Below are 9,061 nucleotides of genomic sequence, written 5' to 3' on the forward strand. Positions count from 1 at the left end.
GAAATATTTTTGCAAGATATGGGAAGATAAAAATTTTACTGGAGAAAGCAATATGAAAATGGATATTGTACCTGTTAAATAAAAATAAAAGAAAAGCATTTAAGAAGTTTTCAGGATGTTCTAGGTATGTTGAGTATACAAGTTTGAGATTGTACATAGATAATTGTATTTACATTCTTTCTTTACAAACTATAGTCTTGGAGTGGAGGATGGCTTATCAAGAAAAGATGTAACTTTTTAATGATCCAGTAGAAGAGTTCAAGTCAAGAAAACTTGACTTTCCAAAAACGATAGCTGACAGTGAGGGGACATACTTCATTTGTTTATAGAAAATGACATGGTTAATTTAATACAGTATAGAAACTATTGCCCTAATAATTATAATATCAAAAAGCAAAATAAATGCTCTATGACTGAATGTGTATTAGTCTAAAAGGATTTCAGTAAAAATGCATTTGCAGGTTTTCTTTGAATTCATACTGAGAATAAATTTGCATTGCTAAAATATAAAAGAATTATTTTCACTATAGAGTTGTAATTCTTATTATACCACTGCTCTATTTCTAATAATAGAGGTTTTTTTTCAACCCTTTACACTACTGGCACTGTACCAGTAATCGGCTAAAATTTAACGTTTTCTTTTAGTAATTCCTTATTTCTTGATATTTTTTGATAAAACTTGACATACTTTAAAAAGTGAACTCCTTATTTATCAATCTGTTAGTTTATATCATTATTTAGAACCCAAAACATCTTGTTTTGTGCTTTTAAGCACGCCCCGAATTTGCCGAGTTTTTACGATTTACTGTACCAGTTATCGGCTTCGTGATAATAACATAGTAAAAATCCGTGTTCATATTGACTTTATACTCTGCTAAATGTAGTTTGAATTATGCCCCTTGTGAGGCAAGACTAAAGTATTCAGGGTCATGATACATTATAAACAAAACTCATAAAATAATTCGTTTATTATAATACGGTAATACACCAAATCGTATACTATTCAATACATAATTGTGCAATCAGGCGTTCAATTGCAATACGAATCTCTCGGAAATTCTTGAATTCCTTTTGTTTATACATGTTAAATGTATTGATTTTATATGTCAAATCAAAGAAGGGATATAATATCGTATCACAAAGAGGTAATATTCTATTTTTAACTAATTACGTCACTTCCCCCACTGCTGAAAGTGCAAAGATGTAAAATCAGCGGTAAACAATGATCGTTTAAGCTCATGTATAAAACATATTCATGAAAGTTTTCAAGCAAACTTACTTTTCTTTATTCGAAAAAGACGACTGAATTAAAAAATCTTGGATTGTCGCGTGCTATAAACCCGATCTCTCAGTTTAGCCGATAACTGGTCTTAGCCGATAACTGGTACAGTACCAGTATATCCCCTATGTAGCAGGACAAATATCACTAGCCATTGTTCCATATCACTGTCATCATCCTGCATATAACTCTTTCTGAGGTTAGTAAATGTGCACCAAGATATATATATATATATATATATATATATATATATATATATATATATATATATATATATATATATATTCAATAGAAACAAAAGCAGAGTTTACATGTATATGTAAATGCCAGTTGCATTAGTCTCCCTCAGAAACTCACAAATTTTTGTTTTTATTTCAGGTCACAAGTAACGCCTTATGGTATATAACAGACAACTATAAATGATGCAGCACTTCGCTACAACCATGTTTCATCAGTCCCACCACCATTTGATCAGTATACAGGTTATAATGATACAAAAAGGAAAAAGATTAAAAGTCAGCCCCTATCAAGTGGGCTTTTAAAATCTCATGCTGAAGCACTTTTCAGTTTACTAAAAGGACCAGTTATGAAGTCTTCGCCTGCATGGAAGGAAATAGCTAAACAATTAGAACTGTTGGCTGAATTTTTTAGGATATAAAACGTATATAGATGGAAAAGCTAAGGAATCGGAGGAAAACAGGAACAGTGATCATCCAGTAAGAACAGTAGATAAACATGCCACAGTTGAACACAGAAAAGGAGCATTGTTTGTGAAATCCAAATACTCAATCATTGAAAAAGAAGTTAAAGAGGCAGGTGAGATGAATCCAGTATTGATGAAAGCAAGCATGTGGAGAATCCATTTGAAAACAACATGCAGAGAAACCGTTTTTTCAGTGAACTCCAGTTATCTTTCCCAGTGGATATCATCAGGTACTGTCCTGGTGGATCAATAATAACAACAGTTTCCTTAGTGCATGTGGCACCCAACCGAACAGAAGCTCAATTTTTAACACAAGGAGGCAGGATGGTTCAAAAATTGAAGCCCCATCTAAGGGAATATCACACAAGAGGCCAGAAAAATGCATTCAAAATGAAACTAAAGAACATTGCCAAAATACATTGTTGACTTTATATATAATGAATTAGCACTTGATCGGTCAAGTGCTAATCACCCTGATATGCAACAGAGACTCAGATTGATTTTCTTAGGAGAACAAGGACTTATACCAGATTTGCGTCATTTAAACCCAGGTCGTCCCTCTTATGAATTTGACATTTGTTTTGAATTGTTGGGGAAAATGGTGGGAGAAGTCACAGTTGCGGATGATAGGAGACATGGATTTGCTCATATGGCACAATGGATATCATTATCAGATATGATACAACAAGCAACAGACAACTGTCTCTCAGACACCTTGATTCCATCCAAAAGTCTCGTGCGACTCCAATTTGCACTTACAAACCCATATACCAAAACTGCAATGAACTTCACTTCTCGCCTCAATGTTAATGTCAACATAAAATTCAGAGAAGACAGTTGAGAATTCAACATCCAGATGATCACTACTGTGCTGCGATTTTGAAATACTTAAAATGCAAATCAGTTGAAATGAAAGATGATGTTATGCTTTTCTTTTGTGACGACAAAGCGAAAGTACCTGTGGGGAATCCAGGAAGTCTTGAATCAACTGGAGTCAGAGGGAGACAGAGTATAGTCCCTGTGACAACTGAGCGTGTAGCATTGAGAAGATACCTAGAGTTCTTTTTAAGTATACTGATGGTGTGTGCCACCAACGTAACACATTGGAATCTGTAAAAATAGCAAGTATTTGTCTTTTCAAAGAGTTTGACTTGGACCTGCTCATTACAGCTAGATGTACACCTGGGCATAGCTATAGAAATCCTGCAGAGCGTGTAATGTCTGTACTTAACTATGGTCTCCAGAATTGCGCAAACAGAAAGGAAGATTTAAGATGAAAAAACTGAAGAAAAGTTAGAGAAAATTAACTCTATGGCAGAGCTAAGGAAACATCCTGAATTGAGGGAAAAATGGACTGAATCCATTGAACCAGTTCAATCAGTAATAAGAAACCGGTTTCAAAAACTCTCGTTAAAAGATGAACCGATGACAGGTGTTGATCCAGCTACTGATGAGGAAATAGAAGTCCTTAAAAGACATGCACGAGAGTTATTTCCTAACCTTGATCTGACAAAGCTGCAAATAATCCATACAAAGAAATGCAAAGAATACAATGAATGGAAAAATAAGCACTGTCTAGAAACAACGAATACATTCCAGATAAAGAAATGTTCGGATGAAAGTTGTTGCTTGCCTTGAAAAATGGAAAGTGAACATTTGAACTGGTTACCAAATCCAATGTTAGATGAAAGTAAGGAACACTTTCAGTCATATGAAGTTCTGAAAGAAGCTGAAACTACAAAAATTGATAGACCTTCTCTCAAGATCCAGAAACAACCAAAGCAAGGTACATGTAGTGAAAGAAAAGAACAGAAGAGTTGTGAGGCAGCTATGTGTGAAAGACAAACAGGAACTGGAGAAAATGATATTCGGGATACTACGGATAACGAAGAAAACCTATCAAAAACATTTTTTGTTGAAGTTACATGTAATCCTCAACTGGCTTTTTCGACCCAAAATGCAAGAGCTATTGCAACATGTGTTGAATGTTGTAAACGTGTTATTTACTCCAAGTCAAGGCTTAACAAAAGACAACAAGTTCTTTTAGCAACAAGTTTAAGTGAATATGAATATTCTTGTGGTTCTTGTCTATTTCCACCGACTGTGTCTGAATCAATTCGAAAAAATGTAACGTACAGACCAAACTTTCAATGTGTGACACCCATAGAAATACCATACTATGCATATGGACTAGGACGAAATGACATATGTGTTTACTGTGGAATAGGAAATGCTGAAATGGATGCTGACCTGAAAAAGAAATTTAAAACAGTTCTGCCAGTTTGTGAGAGTTGTCAGAAAGATGGAAAAACACCATTTGTGCAGAGGCCATACAATTAGGGCCCCACATGAAAGTCTTTGCTCTCTAAATAAAATATTGATTACCAAGTAAAGATGTCACTTTCATTCATTTTGAAAGAGTCTCAAAAACATAAAAAACTTGAAAGTAATTATATCATTACTGTGGTTGAAATGAAATTTCCTACGTTTGTGTTAAAAGACAGATGATTAATGCCGAACATTTAATACATTTTTGTTTTTATACAAAAATTATTTTTATTTTATTTAAAAATTAATGTCTCTGACCTAGTAAAAAAGCTAGATGCTCCCTACATTTATATTTATCTCACTACATACAAATGTCACCTACAATGCAGTTCTAAGTAGTACTATGAAATCATTTTGAAAATTTCTATTAAAAAAAAAATCCTTACCTACCTACCTACCCTATTTTTTTTATGTTACCGGAACCACAGATATTTTTTTATTTGGCCTAAAATATTATTATTAAATTGCATGAACATCTACTTGTATGCACGTGTTATTTTAAGATTGGGGGAGGGGGGTTATTCCTCAATTTTGCACTTTCTTTAGATCTTTTTATCTGCTCTTGTGATACCGAAAATTTTAAATAAGAAACATTTGACTTAATTAATTAAAAATTTAAAAACACCGAATATTTAAGAAACAAATGTAATGATACACGGTAAATTTTGACAAGTCGTTTGATCGACCACTATTGTTCTTATCAAGATCCTTATACTACATGCGCGGATTCATAAATTTTTCCCATTGGGGTCATAGGGATAAACTTGTTTGCAGTGGGGGCCAGGAGGCTTATTAATGGAGCACTTCATGTCGTGAATTTAAAGTGGTATGGGGTACCTTTCGATATTAATGTAGATAAAACTCTAGATCCGCGCATACGTTGCTGTAACATTGATTTGCTTCAGCCATTCATAATGTAATGCTGTTGTATGTAGAGATTTTTATTGAATATTTTTTTTGCATGAGCAGTGTTATACAAATGTGTACTGTAAGTAAACAAGTAATGTTATATACCGGTAAAATATTTGAAATAATGTAGGTCTATGTGTGATAGGGTTAAGGATTCTTTATTTTTGGGGTGAAGGTCAACAAAATGCAGACGCTGTATTTACCTGCAAGTTTATGGAAGTTGTTTTTGGTGCTAGAAAACTCATCTCTGCAAGGCAGTCGAATAAATTCCTTCACATGATGACAGAGAAGGTTGGTCACCCGACGTAAAGGCTCTCCCAGCAGAACTTTTTGATACTAACAGCGTGTCCCCAATGGTGATATAAAATGACCCCGTAGCGAAATTGCGGAGCGCTACTAAAACTTGGTATGTTAACTGGTCTTGAATTAAACTGACAAAGAACATTATAGTCTCCGGGAAAAATCGGTACCTTTCGAATACCTCAGCTTCATTGAGGGTCTTTAGGGGATTCGAACAATCGTTAAAACGTCTAGGAACTCTATTGCGACGGCGACGTTGATGACGTCGTCTGACAGCCATTTTGGATGAGTGAATTCACGTGAGATTTTATTCGAGGTTGCTCTATACCAATCTCAAGATTTTCTAAGAAATCTCAATTTTTTTTCTCATTTGAGTCGGAAAAAACATTGGTGGCACGCACGTTTGAGAAAAAGCTCAAAAACAAGTCTGAGTTTGAGAAAACTTTTACTTGTAGCACAGTTTGGTGAGAAAAACTAAAATTTTCTGAAAAATCTCAGATTTTAGAAAATCTTACCTTTGATGGCCCCGGAGCCTGGTTTGCACTGCTCTTATAGGAAGCTGAGTTTCTTCATTCATCATCATTCAAGCCACTCTTTGTTACTATTTTTTACCATGCCCAAACCTAAGGTTTACCAGAAGTCTTTTTGACAGTTATTAACTTATTTACATTTTGAAGGATTAGACCATCTGCATTACCATGCTTCTGACCAGATCTGTTGTATCTCAAAGTTATACGCAGATAATATTTCAAACCATCTTGCTATGTGATCTTTTGGTTCCTTTGATTTAAAAAGCCAAACCAGCGCTTTATGATCTGTCAGTGTGCATATTCCTTAACTAATGGCACTCTCTCTCTCTCTTTCCAACTTGGATTTGGCTAAGCACTCCTCATATTGTCTGTCCATATGTTTAAAGGACTTCGCACACTGAGTGTCCTATACAAAATATGATTCTTTCATTGTGAGGTTCACTAGTGGCCTAGCTATCCATAGAAAGTATTTATTAAGCGGCTGTCGTAGTCAACCATTCCGAGAAAGTGCTTGCCTCCAGTCAAATGTTCTGGACAACGCCGTTGAAGAATAATTTGGTGACATTTTCCGCACTCGGCAAGACTTCGTCTTTCGATACAACTTATGATTAACACTCACTTGAATAAATAACAATTTCTGGCTTCAGCTTTAATCCATACTTCGTTCAGGTTATGATTTATTTTCTCCAATTTAGCCTTTGTAAGACCAAGTAAACAAGATTTAGATTGGTAGTTAACCTTATGCATTAATTTGCAAACAATCAACAGGATGTGTTCTATGTCTATATTAATAAATAATGTATGCGTAAAACGTTGAAGTTGAATTGGAGAGTAAGGGTAGGGTTTTTATTTTTGGTCAAACAATCGTTTATATGAAATTTTATTTTAATTTTATTTTCATATGTCTACCGACGAAAAAATATATTCAGACAAAGCATTTTGCTTTGTGACGTTTCAAAATAAAATTAACAAATATGAATTAAAATGAAAATTTACTTTAAAATCCAAGGTAAACATGTGATTATTAATAGTGTATGCACATATCGGCCACTAAATAATATTTTCCTCACTCATAAAGACCGATTTCAATGAAATTTTAAGACCCCGCGTTAGCAAAACTTTTGTTTAAAAATTAATAATTTGATTACAAATTTTATTTTGATATAAATTGATTAGGATTCGAGTATACTTTTAAGTGGAAAACTTAGTTTTTGAATATCTGACAAATTCCGAAATATTTGGATGTAAATGTAGGCGGGAAACGGGCGTTAGCGTTCGCAGTTTTTTAGAATAAAGAAATTTAGAATAAATACTCATTTAATGGTTTGAAATTAAAAAAAAGATGGTTTGCTTTTTTCCCCAGTCAGCGACAACAAAGAAAAATGTGGCCTTTAACATGTATAAACATCTTAATTTACAGTCATGCAGTGTTTTAAATTTCAAAGAATACGAAAGCAGAAAATAAGAAAATTTGCGGACACAGTATATACTAAAATGAACCAAAAATATGGCTCTGCACATGAAGGATGACGTTTACTCTGAATGAAAAAAAAATCCACTGATGATAATGACAAACAATCTATTGTATGTTATAGACCTATGCTTGTAGTGTTATTTTTCATTTTCACAAAAGTAGGTCAATGACCTACAGTTTGAGTTAATGGCCATTGGATATTTATTGAAAATTCAAGAAAAATCCCATAAAATTTTACACTACGATTGAAATTTCTTAATTATAAAATTATTACAAATAATAAAACACTTTGAAAAATAAGATAACAGTTAATAAATGGTAGTGACACTTAATAAGTACAAAGCATTAAGATTTCAGCAACAATTAAAAAAAAAGAATTTCCTTAATCAGTTTTCATATCCCTTCCCATTTTTGATGTTTCTTTTGTCTCTACTTCTTTAAACAATTTAAATAATACATCTCCTAAATATGGTTAAAATATTTTGTAAAATTCAACAGTTAATACATCAGAGCCTGGACTCTTATTATTTTTTCCATTTCTTTAACAGATTTTACAATTTCTTCGTTACACATACTTCTATCACACATTTCAACGTCAATCTCATCTAAACCTTTCTTAACAAATGATCAAAATTCTTTTTTACTTTCTTCTTCAATTCTAACAGATACATAAGATTTTGAATAAAAATTGTATTGAATTTCTAGTAAGTCTTCTGTACTATTTCTTACCACTTCATTTTCATCTATTAATTCTTTGATTGAGTTTGATTTTTGTCTTATTTTTTCCAAATTCAAAAAATATTTTGTACATTTATCGGACTCATTTGTCCATTGAGCCTTTGATCGAAGAAATGCACATCTACATTTTTCCATTTCAAACTCCTAACAGTTCACTTTTTAATGCTTCATATCTATCAATATCTATTTTTTCACCATTTGCAATTCTCTCTGATAACCTTTTTATTTTGTTTTGTAGAGCAAAATATTCTTTGTTACGTTCCTTAATTCTATTTCTACTATAATACTGCGAACATGTCTTAATCTTGTACTTAAAATTATCCCACCATACTAAAAAACATGTGTTATATAACATACAATCTTTTTGTTTTTTTCTATCAACGGTATAATTTTTTCCTTTTATTTTTCATCACATAATAGTTCATTATTGAGAATCCATAAGCCAGGACCTCTTTCTACATCTTCGTTATCAAACTAAAGTACAACCATTGATTGATCACTCAGGGTATTTTTCAAGATAATATATATTTCGTACAAACTTGCTAAGTTCCTGAGATATCAATATGTAATCTATTTTACTTTGAACAAGGGTATTTTCAACAACCATTTTTCTAGAAAACATTGTCGTCGCATTTCTATTCCTCCATATATCAACAACACAGTGTTTGTTCATTAATTCAAACAAAGCTTTATAACTTTAATCATACATGTGAACTTTTTCCCACACCGATCAATTTCACCTAGTGTATTATTAAAATCTCCCAATATCATAAGATTATTTGACCTTGGTATTTTTTTCT

At 32.8% G+C, this 9,061-nt stretch overlaps 1 pseudogene; it reads left to right on the top strand.

Moving 5' to 3' along the window:
• Positions 1–1,699: 1,699 nt before the first annotated feature.
• Positions 1,700–4,385, top strand: LOC136275691 (uncharacterized; annotated as a pseudogene).
• The last annotated feature ends 4,676 nt before the right edge of the window (positions 4,386–9,061 follow it).

The sequence above is a fragment of the Magallana gigas genome, chromosome 5 (genome assembly GCF_963853765.1).
Source record: "Magallana gigas chromosome 5, xbMagGiga1.1, whole genome shotgun sequence".
Classification (NCBI taxonomy): Eukaryota; Metazoa; Mollusca; class Bivalvia; order Ostreida; family Ostreidae; genus Magallana; species Magallana gigas.